General features: G+C 44.2%; 1 long non-coding RNA gene across 1 annotated transcript in view; it reads right to left on the bottom strand.

Annotated features, from left to right (window-relative positions):
• Window positions 1-23,932, bottom strand: part of LOC138749274 (uncharacterized) — a 110,662-nt gene extending 86,730 nt beyond the window's left edge. Inside the window, exon 1 of the long non-coding RNA XR_011348531.1 lies at window positions 23,809-23,932. This is a non-coding gene — a long non-coding RNA (uncharacterized lncRNA). The remainder of the gene's footprint in view (window positions 1-23,808) is intronic.
• Between the last annotated feature and the right edge of the window lie 949 nt (window positions 23,933-24,881).

Raw genomic sequence — 24,881 nt, 5'->3', positions numbered from 1 at the left:
AAATCCCACAAAGGGAGAACATACAAACTCCTTACAGTGCCAGATTTGAACTCCAGTCCTGATTGCTGGCACTACAACTGCGTTGCCTTAACTGCTATCTATGCAAATCGTGCTACTGGTTCTTCCCCACTTTGATCGGACGGACCTCTCAGTGGTAACATAATGTTAACCTTTCAGTATTTTAACTAAACCTTTTCTCTGTAGACAGCACTCTCCACTTTTGTGCTCTTTTTCTCTACCTGGATGGGTTGATCTGTATATATAGCGAACACAAAGTTTTTTCACATTTTTCGGAACATGTAAAAGAAGCAATTTTATAAAATGCACAAAACTTTGGCAGCGCCAGACCAGAAGATTTTCTGGATTATGGGTCCTTTTATTTCACATTCTGTTTACACATTGCACAGTAATGAACACACTGTTTCCCAGTGAACCTGAGGTCAAAGGAAGCGAGAAAGGTACAAACTCTCCACACTTCTGCTCTGGCCCAAATCCGACCTACATCCCTAACTCTTGGTGCTCCAAATCCCAATTCCAATGAGTGAGGCAAATGCAAGATCACTGGAATTTTTGAAGTACCGGATGCTGGAATATCAGAGGGTTACAAGGTCACTGTTCCCACACGATGCCCTTCCCAACCATGATAAGTCCACCAGGTTCCTGTGGAGGCTGCAGAAGCTCTGGGGGTGAATCCACGGACACTCAGCGACTCTGGGGGGACTCTCTTTTGCTTTTAGTTCTGACTGTAACAGGCAATTTCTGCTGATGGCAAATCTGACTGCCTTTTGGCAGACTAAAGCCAACTTCCTTTAATATTACACTACTTTTATTACAGGACAGTAAAGGAATTTTGAATCTAAACACGCAGTGACGTTAAACGAGATCTCCTATACAATGTCCTCTTCGTACAACATTCCTCCTATATCAAACTCATCCATCGTCCCTGCTCAGCCTTGAATCTAACCACGGTGGTGAAAATGAGGGAGGAGGGATTAACGCCTGAAGAAAATGTTTTAGAAGTAAAAGTTTTAAATTTAAATGGTAATTACTGTGTTATCAACCTGCTAGTTTTCTGCTGTGCAATCCCATCTGTTTATAACATCAGTAGAGCATCAGTCTGATCAGTCTTTCAAGGAAACAGTCGATCAGAACAAAGTTAATCAAATCAGAAAGACATCCCCCTCCAGGTTATTTGTATCTTGTTTTCTTGCCAAAAAAATCTGTTGCGACCCAGTTTTTAAAAAAAAGTAATAGACTTGGATGTGAAATCAGTCCAGGCAGAATTCTAACCTTGAGGAATAGGGAGGCCATATCTCCACCTTCCACTTTGTCTCAATTTACACTCCCTCACCCTTACCCTTCTACCCCAGGTTGGAAGTTGACCTGCAATGTCCTTTACTCCTCAAATTAAAAAAGGGAAAAGAACATAAAAATGCAAATGCTGCAATATCCAGCTATTTGGTGATGCAGGGACACAGTGTCGTGGTCTGATCGTTATCTTTCTGCCTTCTTTGATAGGATAGTTAAGAAGGCCTATAGGATGCTGGGATTGAGTTCATGAGTAGAGAGGTCACGTTGCAACTCTACAAATCTCTGGTTAGAACATACTTGAAGTATTGTGTTCACCTCATTACAGCAATATTATGGAAGTTATGGAGAGGGTGCAGAGATTTACAGGATGTTGTCTAGATTGGAAAACAAGTCTTAGGAGTCAAGGTTAACAGAGCTGGGACTTTTTTTTAGTGTGAAGAAGAATGGGAGGAAAATTAACAGAGGTGTACAAGATTCTGAGGCATAGATAAGGGTGGACAGCCAGCACCTGTTTCCCAGGGTAGGAATAGCAAACACCAGAGGACATATGTACGAAGTGAAGGGAGAGAAGTTTAGGGGAGATATCAGGGGTAAGTTGTTTACATGAAGAGTTGTGGGTGCCTGGAATGCCTTGCCAGGAATGGTGGTGGAGGCTGAAACATTAGGGCACTTTAGAGACTTTTAGCACGTTGATGAAAGAGAAATAGAGGGTTACGAGGCAGGAAGGGTTTAGTACTTTTTTTTGGAAGGAACATGTGGGGTGGCAAAACATCGAAGGCTGAAGAGCCTGTACTGTGCTGTAAAGTTCTCTGTTCTATCTCCATCCAAACACGATCATCAGGGTCTGAGTGCAGGAACAGGGAGGTCAAGTTGCACTGATCAGGACATTGGTGAGACCGCACCTGAGAGTATTGTGTGTAGATTAAATGTATATCACAGTATTAGGCCCTTCTGAACGATGAGCCCTTGCCCCCCCCCCCACTCCAAATACACCAATTGACCTACAACCCCCGTATATTTTTTTTGAATGGTGGGAGGAAACCAGGGCGTCCAGTAAAAACCCATGGAGACACAGGGAGAATGTACAAACTCCTTACAGAGAGTGCCGGATTCAAACCCGGGTTCTTGGCGCCCGTAATAGTATTGCAGTTAACCGGCTTCCCAGTTCTGGTCACCCAGCTAGTGGAAAGATATCACTAAGCTGGAAAGATGTAGAAAGGACTTATGTTGTTAGGCCTAGCAGGGTTTAATTAGAAGGAGAGGCTGAGTGGGCTGGGACCTTTCCTTCTGGAGCGTGGGAGACTGCGGGGAACCTTGAAGGGAGACAATAGACAAGGTAAAGAGTCATAGTCTTATTTTCCAATGTCTAAAACCATCGATTTAAGGTGAGAGGTGAAAGATTTAGAGGGGATCTGAGGGGGATTTTCTCACAGAGGGAGGCAGGTATAAGGAACCAGCTGCCAGAGGAAGTGGTAGAAGCAGGGACAATGTGTGGCGATCCTCAGTATTGCTTGCTTGTGTGTAGAAGTAGCCACTTGTAGTAGCTTGTTGCTGACTCCAGGAAGACTGGCACTATAGGCTAACCTATATACAAGTGTCCTGATCTCTGCTCTTCGTTCAGTTTGGGACTAGCCTTGTGGATGGCTAGCACTGCTGTGTTCTTGCTAATAAGAGCCAACGTTATTAGTTTGACTCAATTCTCATGAGTCATTGACTGCGGTTCACAATGGTTTCGTTCGAAAGACATTTAGAGAGCAACATGGTTTGGAGGGTTATAGGAGGAGCCTGCTCAGCATGAATAAGATGGGCTGAAAGGCCTGTGTCCATGCTAAAGAACATTGTCATTCTGAGTCACGATTAGAGCAAAACCCATGTCTGTTTGGCAGGGTGGGGTGGAATTGTGGGTTTTGAAACCACAATGCAAGTGGGTGAAATGTGAAACATTTCACTGAGGCACTGAAATAAATGAAGGCCAGGGATGTGTGGGAGGAAGAAATTCCCTTCAATAAAAAGAAATTTTAAAGCATTTTAAGTTCCAACAGTTCCAAAACCAAGATATTGCCCAGGACTCAAAGTGAGGTGACTAAATAATATCGACGTAGTTAACAACTTTATCTGAACCACATTCAATGAGAAAACATCCACTTTCAATTAAGCAGAGGCCTAGCAGATGCCGAAATCTGGAGCAACAATTTGCTGGAGGAACTCAGCAGGTCAAGCAGCATCTGTGGGAGAAAAAGAGTGGTTAACGTTTCCAGTTGGAACCCTTCACTCAGGTCTGACCAGAAACATCAGAGTTTATCTGGTGCAACTCAACCTGGCTGAGGTCTTCCAGCAGATCATGTTGAGTTCAAACAAGTATCGTGCTTCGATTCTGCTGAGTAATTTTGCCGAGTTGAGGTCATGCAACACAAGACAATTTAAAAGATTTGTTACTAGTACAGTAAGAAGAGTTCTTCTGCACACAGACTAACAGGTCATCTTTAATACAGACTAAAACATGAAAGTCTGCAGACGCCATGACTGAAGTAAAAACACAACACTGGAGAAACTCAGCAGGCCAAATTGTGTCCTTTATGTAGCAAAGATATAGATACATAACCAGCGGTTCTGACTTGAGCCCTTCGTCAAGGTATGTGGCTTCCCCTCTACCACCAACAACCCAGCCCTTACCCGCATCTCCTCCACTTCCCGCCCCCTCTGCCCCTGGATACAACAAAAATGGGATTCCCCTTATCTCACCTACTGCTCTACCATCTCTGCAACCAACATATTATCCTCCGCAATTTCCATCACCTACAAAATGATTCCACCACCAGACACATCCTCCCCTCTCATCTTCCATACGGATTGCTTCCTCCGTGACTTTTCCACTCATTCCTTCCTACTTATCACCCCCTTGGCATTTTCCCCTGTGACCCACACTTCCTCCTTCACCACCATTCAGGGCCACAAATAGTCCTTCCAAGAGAAGCAATACTTCACTTTTTTGTGAATCTGCAGGAGTCATCTACTGCATCTGGTTCTCCCTTTCTGGCCCTCTCTACATCAGAGAAACTGGACACAGACTGGGAGATCACTTCACTCAGCACCTCCGCTCTATCTGCAACAATGATAGGGAACTCCCAGTGGTCAGCCATTTCAATTCTGCACCCCACTCCCACGCTGACTGTCTGTCCATGGCTTCATCCACCGCCAAACCAAGGAAATTGGAGGAGTAAAACCTAATATTCCGACTGGGCATTCTCCAACCGCATGGCATTAACTTCAATTTCTGCTAGCCCACTCATCTCTTCCCCATCCCTCTTTCTCCTTTCTTCCTGCCCTCCACCCCTCTCCATTTACAGAGCTATTCCCCCTCTCTTGTGCCTTGTCTGTGAGCTGGTGCTCCTCCCCCTGCCCCCAACCACCACTATTTTTGTTCATACCTTGATGAAGGACTCAGGTCCAAAATGTTGGTTATCTTTGCTACATAACGTATATTGTTTGACCTGCTGAATTTCTCCAGCGTTATGTTTTTATCTTCAATACTCATATAGCCATGTAAGGAGCACAGATTACGGAGTAGAGAAGTACAATGAAAAGAAAAATCAATTAGCACCAAGCATTATAGCATTGTTATGGGGTTCATTCAGGAACCTGATAACTGCAGGGAAGAAACTGTCTTTAAGCCTGCTGATGCATGAAAGTTTTCAAATACTTGAGGTTTCTCCTCAGTGGGAGTGTGTCCAAGTTGTAATGGGCCTTTCAGCATGTTGGCTGCCTTTCCTAGGCAGCAGGAGTGCATGGAGGGAAAGGAAGTTTGGGTGATATTCTGAAGAACGTCTTCATGCTATAACCTATCTGCTTCCCAGATTAGGCCATCTTCGGTGGTTCTAAACTATCCTGAAGCTGTTATTTTACAGGTAAGCAATTATTTGTAATTGTGACCCAGTTATTTTCTAATTATAGTAATACAACCACCCCCTCCCCCACGCCCCCACCACCCCCGGGATCCAGCATCAATGGGTATTGGTAGATGCTGGATGAGTTAATTTGCCGGTTGCTTGAGATTGCATGCTGTGTGATTGGCACACTAGGGGCACCAATTTTAATCCTTTGTATTTTTTAACCTTTTTATTTTCCACAATTATTTTTTGCTGGTTGCTTAAGGCTGCCAGTTGCTTGAATTCCAGATAAAAGGGATCTATGGTATCAGGTTAACAATAGACAATCTGTCCCAAACAAGTTCCATTTTCTGTGAATTGTTCATCCTCTCTTTAATAGAACCACCACTTGCCTGTTAGTTGGATGGAAGAGTTGAATGAAATGATGTGTTCCATTTCATCTGAAATGTGGTGTCATCTGGGGTTCATGACTGAGAAGTGTGACCAATATCTGCCAGCAACAACCATAGACATTCCTTGGATGACTGTACATGTCTACCTCCAATACCTAAAACCAACTCTCCCAGGACAAGGGCTCTGCAGCTTTAGCCCCGAGTCCTATGTCAGTCTCACCCGCCACCCCAAGCTTGCTCCTCAACAATGCCGCTTGCTCACGCTAGTCTCAGCTTCAAGATCTTGATCTCAGCTTTCAAAATCATCCATGGTCATATCCACCCTCTTCTCTGTGTTCTGTGCCATGATTGCTCAGGTCCCCATGCCAATTCAACTCCCCTCTCTTCACCCTCCTTGATGAATCCAACACTGGTAGCCAGATGTCCTGAGTCGCCAGCTCAAAACTTCCCTCCCAAAACCACATCCCTGCTTGCCTCTCTTCCTTTAAACATACTTAAAATCCACCAAAATTTCAATAATCTTATTACTAAAATTTCAACATCTTTGCCCCGAGTCCATTTGGATGCTGAACTTTCAAACATCATCTCTCTCTCTCTCATTCTCTTTCCACTCTCTCACTCTCCACCTCCTCTCTCTCTCTCTTCCACCCTCCCTTTTCTCTCCCCACCACTCTCATTATCTCTCTCTTCACCACCCTCTTTCTCTTTTTCCTTCTCCTATTTCTCTCTCCCCCACAGATGCTGGGTGTCCTACTAACTATTCCCAGCATGTGTGGCTTCATTTTATGTTTTGTTTCATTGTCTTTTCTGACCCATGTTGCTTTGCTTGCACTCTCAACTGATTCTTTCCCAGAAGTGTAGTCAGAAGGCAGGAACCAGCACCCCTCCATCCCCGAACCCCTCCTAACTGTGAACCCATGGCAACATCTCCATTGTCCTTCCTAATATTTTGTCTTGCTGCTCATTTGGGTATGGGCTCAGAACCACATACGCCCCAAAGACTCAGCATCAAATCCCTGTCTGATTCTCTCATGCATTTTCCCTCTAAAGCAGTTCCTTCTTTCTCAGGCTCTGACAGCTTCTTCAACTGTCCAGTGTGGAGCACTGGGACATGTTAATACAGAAAAGGTCGCATAGTGGGTAGAAATCCTTCAGCACCACTTTGAGTGGATGCTGTAGGCTAGTTTCACAGAATCGTAAAATATAGCTTCAGGAGAAGGCCATTCAACCCCTCGAGCCTGCACCTGCATTCAATGCAAATATGGCTAATCGTGACCACTGTCCTGCTTTCTCTCTGTAAACCTTGATCCCCTTAGCCAAAAGGGCCATATTCATCTGCTGTTTGTAATCTATCTAACAAACCAGCCTCAACAACTTCCTAAAGCAAGGAGTTCCACAAGTTCACGACTCTCATCTTCTTATCTCAGCCCTAAATGGTTTCCCCTTTCCCTTTAGGTGGCACGGACTCGTGGGCCAAAAGGGCCCGTTACCACGCTATATGTCTAAATTAAAATTTAAAAATTAAAATTAATCTGCTTGATGGAAGGGGGTGGGGGGTGGGGGGGAGAAGACAGTGTGTCTAGGGTAGGATGGGCCCTATAATATTTTGACAGCTTTTCCAAGCCAGTGGGAAGTATGGACAGAGTCGATGGGTGGGAGGTTGGTTTGTGTGACAGTCTGAGCTGTGTTTATCTCTCACTGTGGTTTCTTGATGTTTCAGGTGGAGTAGTTCCTGTTTCACGCTGTGATACGTGCAACTTTGTATGTTGCCTCTGCGAAGGTTGGAGAGAGACCACCATTCTTATCACATTTACCCCAGCCTCCTGCCATTCCACTTCTCTGCACACATGGCTTCTTCAGACTACAATGACTCCAAGATTCACATCTACAAACATCCCTCTTTCCCCAGTCTCACCTCCCCCACTTTCCCACCTCCCTATTCATGGACATCAATTCCCCTGAGCCCCCTGATCCCCGTTCTCCCACCCATGTCATCCTAACTCCTGAGAACCTCCAGACCATGAAAGCAATGAGAAGCTTGGAGTCAGGGTACCCATCCACCCAGGTGGGACCCATTACTTATCACAGTGTTTTCAACAAGTTCCTCAAGTACAGGAGTGAGATAGATCAATTAGTTGAGTGGAGTCACAACAAAAACTTGCACTCAATGCTAGCAAAACTAAGAAAGTGATTATGGACTTCAGGAAGGGGAAACCAGGAGAACACAAACTAGTCCTCATTGAGGAGTCAGCAATGGAGAGGGTAAAGAACTTCAAATTCTTGGGTGTCAACATACCTGAAGATCAATCCAGGGACCTCCTTGTTGACGCAATCATGAAGAAGGCTCGCCAGCAGCTACACTTCATCAGGACTTTGAAGAGATTTCTTGTGTCACCAAAGACTCTTGCAAATTTCTACAGGTGTACCTTGGAGAGCATCACTGTGTGGTATGGAGGTGCCAATGCACAGGACAGGAAAAACTACAGACAGTTGTGAACTCAGCCAGTGCCATTACGGGCATCAGTGTTCACTCCATTGAGGACATCTACAAGAGGCAGTGCTTTAAGAAAGGGCCCTCACCACCCAGGCCATGTCCTTTTCTCTCTGTTACCATCAGGAAGGAGGTACAGGAGTCTGAAGATGCATACCCAACATTCCAAACAAAGCTTGTTCCCCTCCGTAATCAGATTTGTGAACAGCCCATGAACCGCAGACCTTACCTCATGTTTTATTTTTTAAAAATCTTGATTTATGGATAGTAATTTTGCATCTTGTTCTGCACAATACTGTTGCTGCAAAAGAGCAAATTTCATGACACATGCGCATAATAATAAACGATTCAGATTCTGATTCTGAAGACCTTCCTGGTCCAAACCCAGAAACTCAGCAACTAAATAATGCTGTGGTTTGAGAAAATACCATCACCACAGCATGAAATACAAAATTAAAACTGATTACCTTCACCACCTGTAGAAAGGTATTGGACAACCACAGCTGTGTGGGTAAGCAAGAAACTTGAATCAAAAGGTTTGCGAGAGAACTTCTGCAACAAGGTCACGATGTTTGAAAAAATAATAAACATGAGGGAGGATCGGTCATTGATCACCATTTCTTTTATTCTTCACTTGATTGTTTCCATGTTTTTTTTTAGTTTAAATACATCATTCAGAATCAGAATCTATTCTCATGAACGAGTCACAAAATTCAGGTGCTTTGCAGCAGCGTCACAGGGAAAACATTCATATAAACCACTTTTACAACAATCAAGAGTGCACGAAAAGTAAGGCCGTGTCTTTGGTTCTTTGATTATTCAGGAATCTGATGACAACGGGGAAGAAGCTGTCCTTGTTGCCGCTGAGTGCTCTTATTTAAAATTATATATGCAAATCAACTTAGAAGTGGTGGGAATTTTCCATGCTGAGGGCAAAAAGGTCTCCTGAAGGGCCTTGGGTGCTGAAGGTTTCCTGATAGTGTCAGAGGTTTGAACCCGAAGCTCAGGCTGCCGAGGAATCCAACAGGAGTCTGTGTGGTTACATAGGCTGCGGACACGAAGTGCCTCTGAAGGGACTCTATTTTACTTCACTTTCTGTCATACTGCAAGAGGTGCAGGGCAATACCAATGGCGACCCTACAGCAGGCAAAAGTTAAAATGCATCATGTAAGTTACATTTTCAATGTATTATTACATGACAATAAAAAGGAACCTTGACCTTGGTCAGCTGACCACAACCGCCTTGAATTCGACCACAGACTCTGTAAATTGGTTCATCTGTCTTGCATGAAAACACCTTGGAGCACTTGTAATTCCTCATTACATTCCCTTTGGAGTCGTGCTTTGACCCTTAGCCTATTGATTTTGCATTGCATCAGACTCTTAAATCATACCCTGACCTTGAACTTTCAAGTGTGTCAAGGAATGAAATGCAGCACGCTTTATCCATGGACTTTGAAGCATAGAGAATGTTGGTGGGTGGGGGGGGGGGGGAGGGGGGGGGTAGGGGGGTAGGACTCGCACTGGGAAAAATGCCTCTGCTTTTATTTGCTGTCGGAGTATGTTCCTGTTGCTCTGTGTTTACATTCAAGTACTTGGTTGAGCCTACCTGACACCAGCCTGTCCCAGGAGGATCCCAGAAAGGCAGAGAAGAGTGTAACTCACGGACCACTTCTGTCCAATCAGATAGCAGCCCAGCATTTGGTTAACTTGCAGTCATGTGTCTAACAAATTCTAGAAGTTCTAGACCACACATGTCAAACTCTGGCCCTTTGGCCCGCGATATAATTATATTTGGCCCGCAAGATCATTTCAAAAATGTATTAGAGGTGGCCCGCTGGCCGCCGCGCCAGTATAGCGCATGCACAGTAATACAACAAATCCCAGAATGCATTGGCGTCAGCCTGCTAATCGCCCCCACCTCCTCTGTTTACGTTGCAGGGTCTCACCGTGGACTCTGGTTTTGGGGCCTGGCCGGTGTCAGGGGAAGCCAAGGCCGCTTCCCAGCGCCCAGAACCGGAGGCCTCGGGCCTGACCTCACCAGGACTGTTGCCCACTCCCCCTCCCTGCTGCAGGCCGATCGCGACTCACGGTAACGGGGCCGCTGATCCGCCGAGATGCCGCCCTGCAGCGAGAGCCGATGCCCCCGCACTATCGTAGTCCAACCCGATCGCTTGCAAATCCCCGCCCTCCCGCACACAGGCCTGAGTAAGTATTATGAACTTTAATCTCAGGATAAAACGATCTTCCAATAGTTTCATGTCACAGTGATAAATATATTCCTGGTTAAAAATGGTCCTGCACCTGGATACAAGCTCATTAGGCATAAAACTTGAAAAGTGTGTCAATCAAAGGATATCTGTACCAATGGAAAAAGGGCATGGCAAATAACCCTGCTAGAGTTCATGCCCACAATCAGTCACCCATTTGATTGTTTCAGGAATCATGTTATTCTCCCACATTCTCAATAGCCCTCAGATTTTACTATTCGACAGCACACTAGCAACATTTGACAAATCCTCTATAGAGAAATATTATTTATTGAATATTTTATTTCTCATTTGTTAATGCTTCTGGAAAGAGTTTATCCAAAACTATTATTAAACATTTATTTTAATAAGAAAAAGTTTAACATTATATATGTTGAAAGAAGAGAAAACATGCAGATGTTGTTGAAAATTTTCAATAACTATTTAGTTCGGCCCTCGACTTAGTCCAAGTTTTTAATTTTGGCCCTCCGTGAATTTGAGTTTGACACCCCTGTTCTAGACTGCACTTTTGTGTTCCATTTCATGTCAGTCAAAATAGAAATAATTGTAATGCAAATAATTGTGCCTAGTTATAGAAATTGAGAGTACCAGATTATGGGACTACTTTCTCAAGTGTTGAAGAACAGTGTGTAGTTCTGGCCACCACACTTTCGAGGTGGGAGAGGAATGCGATGACACTGGAGAGGGTGCAGGGGAGATTCACCAGAATCTAGTCTGGGAGGGGGCATTTAACTTATGAAGAGAGGTAGAAAATGCTGGGTTTGAGCAGACAAGGCTGGGGGTGGGAGAGGACCTGATACAGAGGTACAATGTTATGAAGGGAAAGACTTCAAACTTTTCAAGTTCATTTATTTTCAGGTGTTAGGAGATACAGTGAGAAAATTAATCTTGCTGACAATCAAGTGAGTCAATCTATACATAATATTGCGATCAAAAAATGAAGACATTGGTTTAGGGAAGGGGCTGAGGTTCAGAGGGGACCGGACAAAGAACTTTATCACAGAATGGGTGATGGAGGCAGGCTCCCATTCAACATTTAGGAGATATTGACATGAATCACTAAGGCAAGGAGATCTACAGACCAAGTGCAGGTGAAGGATTATTGTGGTTGGGTAATTCATGGGATGAATGGACAACTTGGGCACAAGAGTCTGATCCAGTTAAGTGTATCACTATAATTCTCCTGGTCTCCTGGTGATTAATCCTACGAAGCAGCCCAGTCCAATTTCCCAATGAGCACCATTTCACCCAGAGCGACCACTCAGGTTGAATCAATTCCTGCATGAACTGTACACCTGAGACAAATGTTCACCAGTCCATGACCATAAGACATAGGAGTAGAAATAGGCTATCGAGTCTGCTCCACCATTTAATCTTGAGCTGATTCAATTTCCCACTCAGCCCCACTGGCAGGCCTTCTGCCCATAACATTTGATGTTCTGACTCATCAAGAACCTATCCATCTCTGCCTTAAATACACCCAATGACAGCCTCCACAACTGCCTGTGTCTACAAATTCTAGATTTACCACCCTCTGGATGAAGAAATTCCTCCGTATCAGCTAGCATAACAGTTTGCCCAACACTGTTACAGCATCAGTGATTGGGACAGGGGATTGAATCCTGCCCTGTCTATAAGGAGCTTGTACATTCTCCCTGTGTCTGCGTGGGTTTCCCCCCCAGGGGCTCCAGTTTCTTCCCACCCTCCAAAAATGTACCAGGAGCTGTAAGTCAATTGTGTACAATTGGGTTTGTGGGCTGGAAGGGGCCTGTCACCGTGATGCATGCAATAAGATAAATAAAATCTCCACTCTAAGCAGACGCCCTTCAATCCTGAAGTTGTTCCATCTTGTCCGTGACTATTCCACGATGGACCCACAGCAGGAATGTGGGGGAAATGCCTCCAATGGACTTGGCACCTCAGCTTCCTGAACTTGGATGACCTTCCTTTACTGAACTCTCCCTCCCTTCCTCAAGCACTCCCCAGCTTGAGCTTCCATTGATACAGAGCTTCGCCGGCTTGTTGCTAATAGTCCAATTAGCAAGCAGTTTCATAGGCTCTCTTAAATGTAACACCAGCCTGCATACAAATTCATTAAATGCAAGAGTTTGCAACAAGGCCACATTTTTCACCATAATTACTAATGTCATCTTCTAGCCCTCTGAGGATCTGCAGAGAATCCAGTGAGCTCTTGAGGGTGGATTTACAGTCCAGGAAACATTGGAGTAAGGAGTAAAAGATTTCACTTCCTGCTCATTGAGACAGCTTGTCAAGAAATTAAGCATTTCATTCCTTTCCTACAATCTAATTTTCTTTCATTAATCTCCCTCTAATTGGAACATTGTACTATTTTGTTCATAAAAATCTACTAGAGTCCTCTCCCCATTTCTTTTTGGAAGTTGTCGGGGTCAGGGAAGGTCCAGACTCCAAGTTTGGACACTCCCGAGAACTGGGCAGGTCTTTGGTTTCATTTCTTCAAGCGCTGTGTTACTTAGGTTTGGATCTATGGAGTGGCCCCAATCAGTTCTTGCTGAACTACTCTGGTTCCGTGACCCAACCGTGCCGTTATAGTGAACTCCTCGCCCACGTCTTCAAATTTCTCGCCCCCTCCCTACTGCTGTAAGCACCTCCCAGTTTACCAGGTACAGTGATGCCTCTGCTTCCACAGTCAGAGTCTAGAACCAGAGGGCACAGCCTCAGAATGAAAGGACATCCCGATACAACAGAGATGAGGAGAAATTCCTTCACCAGGAGAGTTAAGATAATATGGAGTTCATTGCCACAGACGGCTGTGGAGGCCGACATCAGGTAGATTTAAAGCAGAAGTTGATAGGTTCATGATTAATAAAACTGTCAAATGTTATAGGGAGAAGGATGGAAAATGGGGTGGAAAGGAAGATTCAATTGGCGGAACGGATTCAATGGGTCAGATGGACTCGGGTGATGAAATCTGGCATGTCGCCTACATCCCTCAATGACTTTTACAGATGCTGCACTTTATGGGATGGGAACTGCTCTGCCCAAGACCACAAGAGCAGCAGAATTGTGAACGCAATTCAAACCATTGCGCAAACAACACCCCATCAATAACTCCCACTCTGAGAAAAGCAGCCAAAAACAGCGCCCTCCATAATGTTTGGGACAAAGTCTCCTTTTTCCATTATTTGCCCCTGTGCTCCACAGTTTTAAATTTGTAATCAAACAAATCACATGTGATTAGAGTGCACATTCCAGATTTAATTCAAAGTTATTTGTGTACATTTTGGTTTAACCATGTAGAAATTACAGCACTTTTTATATACTTAATTCCCCCATTTCAGGCACCATAATGTTTGGGACATTTGGCTTCACAGATGTCTGTGATTACTTGGGTATGTTTAAGTGTTTCATTGATGCAGGTCTAAGACAGCTAGGCTGGCTTCTAAGCCTTTTTATCACCTTCTGAGTCTGTAGTTGTCTCTTTTCCACACGAGGACCAGAGTTTGTGCCAATGAAAGTCAAAGAAGCCGTTGTGAGGCCGAAAAACAAGAATAAACAAGAGACATCGCCCAAACTTTAGGATTACCAAAATCAACAGTTTGGAATATCTTTAAGAAAGAGCAAAAGGGCTGGTAAGCCAAGGAAGACCTTCCCTGTGTTAATTACAGAAGAAGTCTTATCATAATGAAGAAAAGTCCCCAAATGCCTGTCCAACAGATCACAAACACTCCTCAGGAAGCAGGTGTAGATATGTCAGTGACTGCCCTAGATCCAATGCATACCACCTCATCTGTGAAACATGTTGGTGGGGGTGTTCTGGCCTGGGCATGTATGGCTCACTTACCTTCACTGATGATGCACCTGCTGGTGACAGAAGTAAAATGAATTCTGAGGTGCATAGAAACATCTTATCTGCTAAAGTTTAAGCAAATGCCTCCAAACTGATTGGACGGTGCTTCATCCAACAGCAAGAGGATGAACCCAAACATACTGGTAAAGCAACAAAGGAGTTTTTCAAAGCTAAAAACTGGAAAATTCTTGAATGGACAATTTAGTTGCCTGATCTAAATCCAATTGAGCATGTCTTCCAAATGCTGAAGAGAAAACTTAAGGGTACAAGCTCCCAAAACAAGCAGGAGCTGAAGATGGCTGCAGTGGAGGCCTGGCAGAGAATCTCCAGAGAAGCTACTCAGCACCTGATGGTGTCTATGAATTGCAGACTTCAAGCAGTCATTGCATTCAAGGGATATACAACAACAACGTATCAAACATGAATACTTTAATTCACATACCAATGCTATGTCCTAAATATTATAGTGTCCTGAAATGAGGGGACCGTGTATAAAAAGTGCTGTAATTTCTACATGGTCAAACCAAAAAGTCAACAAATAATCTTGAATAAATTCTGGAATGTGCACTCTAATCACATGTTTGATTACAAATTTAAAACTGTGGAGCACAGGGGTAAATAAAGGAAAAAAGCGTCTTTGTCCCAAACATTATGGAGGGCACTATATATATTAAAAGACTCATCCCACTCCAGCCACACTCTCTTCTCCCCTCCTCCCATCAGGAAGAAGATTCACGAGTGAGAGATCACACTCCACCAGATTCAAGGACAGGTTCTTTCCTGCTGTTATCCAGCTGCTGTTTCACGTGGTAAGACTCTCAGTCTCTCGCTTTTTTGGATATTGAGCAATCTGTAGGCCTAGCTTGGTTTCCCAACAGGGAGTTTAAAAGGAAAATAGTTCGGTTTTATAACCCAGAGACCTCAGAAATACCCCAGAAACATTTAGAAATTACTGGAGACTTTGGTCAGATCCATTGAATGACCACAGGACTCAGATGGGTCCACAGAGTCCAGAGCTTTACCTTGTCCTGAAAACAAAGCAAAACCTATGCACAGGGCAGAGGGAAATCTCTGGGAAACAAGACCACAAAGATGCATCTCACGCAGCCTTGGTTTTAATCATTATCTCTCCCTTCAGGCCCAGAACCAGCCGGGAAGTGGAACAAGTCAAAGACCTCTCCTGTTTCCATGTCTTTATCAAAACACAGGCACTGACAATTCTGTTGTTTTGCCCTTTTCTCTTGTTAGTGAATTCTGAAGGCAAATCTCTCCCCCTCTCTCTTTAGGGAGTTCAGTCTGAAACATGATATTGTGTATTTAATCCATTCTCCACCTCCTCACGAAAGCTGCTGAGTCCTTAGCACGTTGCCAGCATTACAAACATCTGATGTCACGGACGTCACATTAGCAGATTCCACCCTGACAACGCGGGGAGAAATGTCAGCATGTCTCGCCACCTTCGGAAGCACTGGCAGAGACTCCGTCTGTTGCTGCGCTTCTAACACCATCAACTCCTGCAGCCAGCTCCGCTGCACTCAGTCTGGCAAATAATGTATCAAAGCCGGCGCAACCTTCAACAGGCGCTGTCAGTCCGCCCCCAGAGGCCGGATCTGGAGGCGGAATTAAAATAGACATCGTCTCACCGTAACAGAGAAGAGAACATCTTTAGAAGCAAATCCAAACTCATCACAGTTCCACTGACAGGAACAGGCTCTTGCAAAAAGAAGGTTAAACTGCTTCAAACAACAAAATAATCTACAACAGGAATTTGATATTTGCTTGTTCATTTTCATCTCAGGAAATTGAAAAGGGGAATGTAAAAGATATTTTTATGTAAGAACCAGGCGCAGGAGTCGGTCATCTGGCCCGTCGAGCCTACTCCGCCGGCCACTATTTCTTTTAAATTTAGACGTACAGCACAGTAACAGGCTACTTTGGCCCATGAACCACCCAATTAATCTACACCCCCAGTACATTTTGAAGGGTGGGGAGAAACCAGAGCACCCAGAGGAAGCCCATATAGACACAGGGAGAACGTACAAATACCTAAGAGACAGCGCTGGATTCTAACCTGGGTCACTGGCACAGTAATAGATAGCATTGCGCTAACCGCTACAATAACCACGCCACCCAAGGATCAAAGGCTAAGATCAAAACTGATCTGGTCATGAACATAGTTCCACTTATCCATAACCAGTAATTCTCCTATTATTAAAAAAAATTCTATCTCCATCTTAACCACATTTAATGGGGCAGCATCTACTGCTTCTTTGGGCAGAGAACACCACAGATTCACTGCTCTCTGGAAGAAGTAGTTCCTCTTCATCTGTCTGAAATCTACTCCACTTAATCTTGAGGCTGTGTCCCTTCATTCTAGACTGACATGCCAGTGGAAATAACATTCCTGCTAAATCTTAACTATTCCTTTCAGAATTTTTATACATTTTTGCAGACATCCTTCTAATCTTCAATTGATATAGTCCAGTTGTTTTCATCCTTTTTCTTTGCGCTCACATACCACTTTATATAATCCCTATACCATTGGTACTCTGTGATTAGTAAGGGATGGGATGTGAGTGGGAAGGGAAGGTTGAGAATCACTGCTCTAGATCTAATTGTTACAGAAATATTTTGCTTGAGAAAAATTGTCATTGCCCCATTTCCTTTGGAGTTATGAAACCATGTACATAACAAGTCAATTAGGGGCAATTAAAACAGTGGTTTTCAAACTTTTTCTTTCCACCCACATACCACCTTAAGCAATCCCTTACTAATCACAGAGCACCTATGGCATAGCAATCCCTTACTAATCACAGAGCACCTATGGCATAGGGAATACTTAAATTGGTATGCGAGTGGAAAGAAAAAGGTTGAGAACCACTGGTTTAGTCCCAGGTTACTCAATCGCTCCAAATAGGCCAACCCCCTCATCTCTGGAATCAACCTGGCGAAAGCCCTCTGCACCGCCTCCAAAACCAATACTTCCTTCCTCAAGTAAGGAGGCCAGAATTGCACGTAGTACTCCAGGTGCAGCTTCACCAGAACCTTCCTTTTCCTTAACTCAATCCCTCCAACAATGAAGGCCAACATCTGAATACCTTCTTGATGCTTGAAGAGTGAATGGCATCCCTGCAACAGAATTCAATGTCCATCGCCCACACCTCGCACATTCCTGACTCGCTGTCTTCTGACCCTTCATCTCCCGATGATTTCCCCATTCCTTTCTGCTGCCTTGAGTTCATTAACCATGTTTATTAACCTTGTTTGTTAAACATGAACAGGAAGAGTGTTGGGCATCCAGCTGGCCCCAATGCTTGAGTTCAGCCCATTAGCTCAGCTCAACTCCAAGTCTGGTCCGCCCACACTACCAGACTTTCACAGGGCGACACGGCAAACGTAGCAATTAGTGCAATGCTTTGAAGTGCCAGCAACTGGGGTTCAAATCCGGTGATGACAGTAAAGAGTTTGTACGTTCTCCCTGTGTCTACGTGGGTTTCCTCCAGGTGCTCTGGTATTCTTCCATTGTTCAAAACGTACCAAGGTGGCAGGGGCTCATGGGCCGAAAGGGCCTGCTACTGTGCTGTTTGTCTAAATTTAAAAGTCACAAAGTACATGATCATGTGTGAAGTAATTAAAAACCTTAGTAGGACATAGTGTTTGAAAGTTCAGGGAATTGAGGGCTTTGGCAGAGGAGGAAAGGCCTGGGGCAGATCAAAAGTGATCATATTGAATGGTGAGATAGGCTTGGGTGGCCTTCTCCTGTTCCTATTTCCTTGTGCTCCATGTTAAGTACCCAGTGTCCTGCACTCAGATGTCAAGGAACAAGTGCTGAGCATAATCAGTCAAGGGTAACCAGATCAAAACTCAAGAGAGGGGAAACATTCCAGAGAGTGGGAATGATATGGCAGAATACCGAAAGGAAGAAGGGAAGGCAAGGATGGACCACGAAAAGGCCAGCTCCTTAGCGTGTGGATAGTTAATGGCTAACATGGACTAGGTTGGGTGAAGGGCCTGTTTCAATGCTGTATGACTTCATTATTCTATTAAGTAACTAGCAAGAGCTCAGAAATGATCCACTGAAGAGGGAAGAGAGGAGTCGAGGTAAAGTGCTACCCCTCCACCATCAGATTCCTCAACAACTAACTCAATCTCCTGGGATCGTTAACTGAAGAGGGCGCACAAAATCATAGTGAACCTTTTCTACCCTGCACACAGCATCTTTCAGCTGTTCCCGTCAGGGAAGAGTTACAGGAGTATCAGAACCAGCATCACCAGGTTGAGGAACAGCTTCTTCCCACAGGCAGTGAGAATGCTGAACAACCACAGGAACTGCTCATACTAACCATCCGAGATGCTCATCCTCAAGAAACAATATTTTATTTATCTGTCTATATGAATACTTGTCCTGCGTATGTATTGTCTGTCTGTATGTGTGTTATGTCTGATTGCATGTCTGCGTGTTTTGCATTGAGGACCAGAGAACCCTGTTTTGTCGGGTTGTACTTGAACAATCAGATAACAATAGATTTGACTTGACTATCAGGGACTCATTTAAGGACTCTTATTTTCGCACTTTATTAATTTCTTTTCCCTTTCTGCATTGCACAGTCAGCTTGTTTAGATTTCTTTATTTGTTTATATGTGTACATTTCTTCTTGAGTACAGTTTTTTTGCATTACCAATAAGTGGTAATTCTGCCTCAACACAGGAAAAAGAATCTCAAGGTTGTGTGATGTCATGCACATAGTCTGACAATAAATCTGAACTTGAACAGTGAGATTCAATAGGAGAATTTCATGCAAAGATACCATGAGTCAGGGGCAACAAGTAGAAGGGAGGTGTGGGTTAGCAGGACAACAGCAACTGAATCGTGACCACTGAACACCGTATGGAGGAGAGAGGCAGGGAGCTTGAACAAAGAGTGGCAGGGAGTAGTCACCTCAGAGGTGGGGAGCAGGCGGAGGAAAGAGCTGGCTCAGTAGTGGAAGTACAAGGCGAAGATGGATGAATCTGTCAGTTGCTAGGCGTGTCAATGGCAAGACAGAGGAGTGTTACACCTCCACAGCACACTGCTGAGACTGCACTTGGAATATTACGCGCAGTTCTGCACGCCCAGCTGCAGGAATGATATCATTCAACTTGAAAGGGTACAGAGATCCACAAGGAGCTACCAGGATTGCAGTGCTCGAGTGAGAAGGAGGAGGTCAAGAGGAGTCCTTATAGAGATTTATAAAATCACACAGGGCATGGATAAGATAAATAGTCACAGACATTCCCCAGGGTCAGGGAATCTAAAATTAAAGGACATAGATTTAAGGTAAGAGAGAAAAGATTTAAAAGGGACCCGAGGGAAGGAAATCTTTTTATCACACAGAGGGTGGTGGGTCCATGGAATGAGCTGCCAGAGGAAGTGGTAGAAGCAGGGACAATTAAAAAGCAATACAGGCCAAACTCAGGCAAACGGGTATAGCTTGGGTAGACAACTTAGTCAGCATGGAGAGGTTGGGTTGAAAGGCCTCCTTCCATGCTATGAAACTCTATGACACTATCAACAGTGATGGCTAGTTGACAGAAAGGAGCCTCAAGCCTTCATTTGGAATTGGTTGCAACCCCTTGGCCGGACAGGGTATCAGATGAAGAGCTGAGAGCCACTGCACAGCTGCAGTGACCCTGCGCTTAGGAAGCAATGACATTGCTCAGTGTTGCTCTGAGATAGTTCAATGGGAATTCTGCACCACGGCCCAGTCCAACAGCATCTCCCAAACCAGTGGTCTCCATCACTTTGCAGACTCCCTTCCAATTTTACAGCAAACTTGAGTGGAAATATAGTGCTATTCCTTCACCATCACTGGGTCCAAACCCTGGAACCCATTCCCCAACAGTCCCTTCACCTCAGGAAATGGAGCTGTACAAGAGGCACCTCACCACCACCTTCTCAAGGACCAATTGTTGAAGTTTACGAGCTCACACTGTTAGTAAAGTGGTCTTTACCAGAGTTTGCACACAGCTTTGAATCAATATGCAATAATCTGTTGCAAATTTCTTCAATTGTTCAGTAAATATTTGAGAGGTTGTCGCTTGCCAGAGAAGCAACATTTGAGGACAGGATTAATTTGTAGTGTAACATGTGGTTCTGGGATTCACTCACTCCCCATGGCTTCTATCGTCTTTATAACCTGCTTCTCAGTGATAAGTACAGAACAAATTGAAGGTGAAATACAAAATTGAAACTCATGCTAAATCAACAGTTAATTGGTATATCTTCCTGCACAAAACACACCTTCATTGATTTCTCCAATATCCTAAACTCTCTTTTCTAAGAAGTCTTGAGGAGATTCGGCATGTGATTGAATCCTCTATTGAACTTCTACAGGGGTACCCCGCGGCAAGTATACTCACTGAATCATGGCCTGGTTTGCAAACTCAAACGCAGGAAGTGGCAGACACCGCCAAGTCAATCACAGGAACCAACCTCCCATCCATCGAAGATATCTGCACGAGGCACCGCCTCAAGAATTCAGCCTCCACTTAAAAGATCCCCATCGCCCTGGCCATACTCTCTCTATAGCTCTGCACTTTTGTACTGTGTCTTCCTTGAACTGTGGTGTAACAGGCCAATGCAATGCAGGCCTTCATTTTAAGAGGAATATAATATAAGAGCAGGGATGTGATCTTGAGGTTTTACAAGATACTGGTGAGATCCCACTCTGAGCATTGAAATCAGATTTGGGCTCCTCATTTTTTTCAAAATCAAAACATACATGATGTTTTAAAACTAACTCCCTACAACCTCCCACCACCCCCTCCCTCCCTAACCTACCCACCCAAATCCATGCCCAATTTTGGACTCATCATCTGAGAAAGGACGTGTTGACATTGGAGAGGGTTCAGAAGGATGATTCGGTTTATCATATGAGAAGCATTTGACAGCTCTTGTCCTGTACTTGCTGGAACTTAGAAGAACGAGGGTTGGAGGCGGGGGGGGGGGGGAAAGATCTTGATTGTTGAAAAGCATGGACAGAGTAGATGTAGAAAGGTGTTTTCCCCCAGTGGGAGAGTCTAAGACAAGAAGCATAACTTCAGGATTGAAGGGTGTCCACTTAGAACAGAGATGCAGAAGAATTTCTTTAGCCAGAGGGTGGTGAATCTGTGGAATTTGTTGCCACAGGCAACTGTGGAGGCCAGGTTATATAAGGCAGAGATTGATAAGGTCTTGATTAGCCAGGGCATCAAAGGTTATGGGGAGAAGGCTGGGAAGTGGGGCTGAGTGGGAAAATGGATCAGCTCATGATTAAATGATGGGGCACACTTGATGGGCTGAAGGGCCTATTTGTACTCTTATGCCTTATGTATTAGATGTCCAATTAGATTGCTCAGAATACAGACTCCATCTTGGTACGTGACAATAAACTTGAACCTGCTACCTTGAAGATACAGAATCCTCCCCATTATCTCCTGAATCACCACACTACTCCAAGGCTGAAGATCTGTATGCACCAATGGCACAGCACTTTTTTTTTTGCACTGCAGCTGGCTGAATATTTAGTATTTATTTTATTTTCCCTTCCTTTTATGTCTATCATTTTTATGTTTCTCTTTTTAGTGTCTTATGCATTAATTATTATAGCGCCAGTCACCGAGGTTCAAATCCACCACTATCACCAAGGAGTTTGTACATTCATGGGTTTCCTCCGGGTGCTCCAGTTTCCACTCACCCTTCAACATGTACAGGAGCTGTAGGTGAATTGGGGTATTTGGATGGCAAGGGCTAGTGTTACAATGTTGAATGACTACATTTAAAAATTAACCTGAAGTTGCTGTAAGGGATGTAGCTGGGAAACTGCAGCAAGCAAGACTCACTGTATCTGTACATTGTACTTTTGTATATGACAATAAACTTTCATTCATTCACTCACTTTATCAGACCCTGCCTTGAGCACGCTCACACTTCTTGGATAGACAATTCCACCGATTTACCATCATCTGGGTGAAAATCTCATTTCCTGACCCGAATGGTTGGCCCCTTGCTTCGATACCATGACTCCTGGGTCCATGCATCCCAGCCGAGGGATATGACAAACCCTGGCTCTCCCCAACAAGCCCAGGGAGAATTTTGTACAACTTCACCTCATCTGATATCTCCCCGCAAGATTCAAAATTAAAAATCTTTTGATTACAGTTTCCAAAACACCCTGGGGAAGCTTTAAAACATTTCAATGTTTGTGACCACAGTAGAATGCGAGATCCCTGTGGCTTTTCTGGGAACAATGTTGACTGAAGGTTTGCAGAAATTAGTTTAATTCTGCTCTGCATTGGAGCTGAAACTTTTTTTTTTGTCTAAAACAGCTCCGTGGGGAACTTCAGATTTCTCAGAACTGTCACAATCCCAAGTTTCAATGGAATAAAGATGGCGGATTTATAAAACATTCCTTTAGATCTTGAGGATACATAGAATAAGCACAGTTTCCCTTCCAACTGTTTTGAGGACTGATTCATTTCTCTTTAAGTGTAACAGTGTGAGGCTGATTCAGACACTCTCGTCTTTCATTTTTTCATAAGCTCAGCTCCAGTACCTTGGTACTGCTGGCTTTTACCCCAATTTAGGCCAGCTGCTCCAACTCAGTAACTGGAGCTCTAAAGAGACTCATTTTGATCCCGTACGGTAGCGCATGAATTATCAGGTCCATTTCCCATTCCTCTGACATTGACCCTTGGGCAACGTATCCAACTCCTTTCACTTCTGACATCAAGACAGGTGGGGCAGGAGCTGCCACAATCTGCCCACCCTCTCCACCCACTGAGTCCAATGGTGGAGCCGGTCGCACACCACACCAGCACCAGCTCTGCTAGGCCATGATCTGCAGAGGCCCCGGCCCCCAGCAGTTGGGATAGCTGGAGGCAGGGCCTGGCCTTCTTTTGTAACTGTCAATCGATTTAGCAGTTTACAATTAGACCTGACATGTAGAGACATTTGGAAGCAATTAAAATTAAAGTAAATTATAGGAAAAACAACAAACCCCTCTCCTCCAATCACCTGTCCCGGCTATGTCGCTCATCCACATAACTGCAGAAGATCCTCCCCCAGCCCTTGCACCTCGTGATTTCTCTCCGTCAAGGGAGCTCACCATTCTCTCTATCGAGGCATGTTCATTCCATGCCCTTACATCAGAGGACAGTGAGATGATGGGGTAAAGGCTGGGGCATGCTAGTCTCATGAGGAGCTGAAGAAAGGTGGAGCCAGCCAGGGCTTGCTCTGAAGCAATGGAGAATAAGAGATGACTTAATACAGGGGCACAAGAGTCTCAGATAGAGTGGACAGTACAGGGAAGGAGCTTCCTGTGGCTAAACGAAAGATTGCAGTCTCAGAATAAGCAGATGATCATTTAGGACTGAGATGAGGAGCAATTCTTTGACAGAAATGGCAAATCTTTGTAACTCCCAATCCTCAGTCTTGGATTGTACCCAAAACAGAGATTAATAGATCTAGATTTTAAAAGGATTCGGGGATATGAGGCAGGGCAGCACAGTTTGTTTGAGGTTAAAATTCAGCCATGATCCTGTAAAATGTTGGAGCAGGTTCAAGGGGATTAACAGCCTCCTTCTGCTTCTAATCTTCTTATATTCTTACCTATTCTGGTGCTTTTCGGGGCCAGTAGACATACTCTTCAAGATCCTCTGTTCCTCACCATGAGACGATGATGAGATGAGAGTTTGTGGTCATATCCCTGAGTACAGATGCACCAATATTCTTGCTTGCTGCAGGCAAGACATGTAAGAAACATTAACAAACAATAAGCATACATTAAATTAACACAAAGCACCAACGAGAGAAAAAAAACAAAAGATAGAAGTATAAATCGTAAATGCTCAAATTTGCAGTTAATGCAAAAAAATGTGATATTACAATAGTGCAGCCAGATCTTTAGTGTTCTGGTTAGGATAGTAAGCTTCAAAGTTCCTTTGCTGTCACGTACACAAAAAACACATTTTTTTGCCCTTTACTTTCTCTGTAAAGACACATAAAAAGGCACCACTGATCCAACTCCACTATCAAGACAACAAAAATCAGGGGAGAGTCCTTTCAGAGACAGCGAATGTCTGTGGATTCCCTCCCCTCCTCTGATGCTACTGTCTCTTTGGTCCCATAACCTTCATAGCCACACAGGACATTGAGTTTCAAGGGCCCAATAGCTGTTGAGGAAAATATAGTCTTTGAACCTAGAGGTGCCGAATTTCAGGCTTTGGTACCTTCTGCCTGAAGGTAGCAGTGAGAGGGGTGTGTGACCAGCAAGATGGGGAATCATGTTGGGGGGGCGGGGGGGGGGGGGGGGGGAGAAAGACAGTGGAGGTGGGGGTCGTGGGTCTAATTAGAAAACTCTTCCAGAAGTTGCAAAAGGATAAAGTTGAATGGTCGCATTCTGTGCCATGGGGTCTGATGACCCCATAAATATTGCCAATGACAAAGAGAGATTCTAAAGCTTGAGCTAATTGCTGAACAGATAATCAGATAAAAGCTATCACTGGTAATAGTGGTTTGAAGCCAAAACCATGATATGGAGATAGAACAGGAACAATAAAGTGGACTCATTTGAGTAATTCAATAAATCACCATTCAAAGACAATTTTGTGATGCTTGCAAAGGCCCTCGAGATTTTAAAACAAGTCCAAATTGACTCTTGGCAGAACTACGTCAATTAATAA

Source organism: Narcine bancroftii, chromosome 14 (assembly GCF_036971445.1).
Source record: "Narcine bancroftii isolate sNarBan1 chromosome 14, sNarBan1.hap1, whole genome shotgun sequence".
In the NCBI taxonomy this organism is placed as follows: Eukaryota; Metazoa; Chordata; class Chondrichthyes; order Torpediniformes; family Narcinidae; genus Narcine; species Narcine bancroftii.
This window is presented reverse-complemented; position numbering and strand designations above follow the sequence as displayed.